The 1,875-nt window shown below is 42.2% G+C and overlaps 1 long non-coding RNA gene across 1 annotated transcript in view; it reads left to right on the top strand.

The window, feature by feature from the left end:
• The first annotated feature begins 764 nt into the window (after nucleotides 1-764).
• The window catches only part of LOC104946797 (uncharacterized), an 8,323-nt gene continuing 7,212 nt past the window's right edge, over nucleotides 765-1,875 (top strand). Inside the window, exon 1 of the long non-coding RNA XR_798497.1 lies at nucleotides 765-808. This is a non-coding gene — a long non-coding RNA (uncharacterized lncRNA). The remainder of the gene's footprint in view (nucleotides 809-1,875) is intronic.

Below are 1,875 nucleotides of genomic sequence, written 5' to 3'. Positions count from 1 at the left end.
CTGTTGACCTTCCAGTTTCCAAGCCAAGTCCCTATCGACTTCGCCACCACCGCCCTTTCTCCTTCATATTGCACAATTGTTTCTCAGCTTTCCTCACTAAAACTTCTCCTGCTGCGCTTTGCCTGCTCTTCAAACGGGTGAATCAAATCAAATCAAAGTTTATTTATAAAGCACATTTAAAAGCGATTTTTGGTCGGGCCAAAGTGCTGTACATGTAATAAATACTACAATCACAATAAAAGACAATAAATTACAACAGATATATAATAAAACACAGGAGAAACCAGTCAGGAGTCGTGGCTCCCGCTCTGACCTAAAAGGCCAGGGAGAAGTAGTGGTGTTTTAAGAGTAAGATTTAAAAACCCGCTAGGGTCCTGGGCCGACTCGACATTGGAGGCGGCCAGAGTGTTCCAGAGCCTAGGGCCCAGCTGCTGCGCGCTAGTGGCCTGGTGACAGGTACCATTTTGCACACAGTCTTACCATACATACTAACAAACCTTCAGCATTATACTATAAAAACAAACAAAACCGTCAAATAGTATAGATTCTGAGGTTCTTAATTTGGATATTATTCCCATTTGCCACTCCACTATGTTCACTGAAAGCTTTAACAAGTACTTCGCAGATTCCATTGCATTGTACCAAGAGTATGTGTCCTACAGCTGTTGTCCGTTGGTGTTAAGTGCTTAAGTAAAGGACATCCGTGTGGGTTTTCTTTTTCTGTGACAGGAAAGTGAAACCAGCGTGACATGGTAACAACGCCGTGGCATGTGGGCAAACCAAGAGAGAGTTCCCACAACCTGCAAAGGTAAACACACACACACACCACCACACACACCCACACAACAGCAACCACACACACACAGCAGCACACACACACGACACCCTGTAGCTTTTGAATAATTTTAGGTGTTAACTGGTTCTTAAAGGGCTTTACAGTGAATGTTCGCTGTGTTTGCTTCTTAATTCAGGTCCTTCCAAATAGAAACGGTGAGTGAGGTCATTTCCCCCTCTCTGTGGTGCAAAAACACATTGCACGTTCCAGCACGGGCACAGAGTGGTTGATTTGTGTGGTGTTACTCACGGTTCTCATGGTGTTTCAACAATGCATACTGATACAGTCAATGTTGGCCCAGATTGGTCAGTCGTCAAGTAAATAATACAGTCATCTTCTTTTTTTCTAAACTTTTTCTAAGCTCATGAAACTGCAGCTGTGCACAGCTTAGGACAAGCATTGGTCTTGAGTGCATGTGCTTATGATTGAACACTGTGTTTGAATGTTTCTCCAATTCATTTCTCATGTGAGAGTTTCTCAGCAGCATACAAAGACCACACGTATCCTGATAAATGTGGAATACTCTGCATCAAGCACATTCTGAGCTGTTTTTTTTAAAATTCGGGTTTCCTTATACCGCTAAATTAACGTGAAAAAGCTGTTAATCCGGCAGAATAAATGGATTCATTCTGACACCCGATCAGCTGATAAACATTAGGCAAATACAAAAAAATATTGTGGTTTTTTACAGAAGTTGTCGTGGCTTCCGCTTCCTTGTCTTTCATCAAGCCACTAGACGCCTTAAACAGACCGTTCTAACCTTGGTTCTTGCGCTTTAAATTAACCTCAGCTCCGTTTGAGTGTTGCTTGGGCCTCCGATGGTTAAGATGAATGTGTTTGCTCGGCAAAATAAAAGAACAAAACTTTTGCCCCACATGCAAGGCCACAAGAAAATAGGCCTTTAGCAATAATCAAGAAGAAATACGCGCAAAAGCTCAAATAAAATCACATGAGAAGGCAGACTTAAGTAGCTTGCTTTGTCTTCTTGCTTAAAGTAGAGTGGCTTATACATCAACGTTGCATAACTTAGAAGCAGTGGT

The sequence above is a fragment of the Notothenia coriiceps genome, unplaced genomic scaffold (genome assembly GCF_000735185.1).
Source record: "Notothenia coriiceps isolate Sejong01 unplaced genomic scaffold, NC01 NC01_scaffold00011598, whole genome shotgun sequence".
Classification (NCBI taxonomy): domain Eukaryota; kingdom Metazoa; phylum Chordata; class Actinopteri; order Perciformes; family Nototheniidae; genus Notothenia; species Notothenia coriiceps.
The sequence above is the reverse complement of the archived record's forward strand: the minus strand, read 5'-3'. Positions and strand labels throughout refer to the sequence as shown.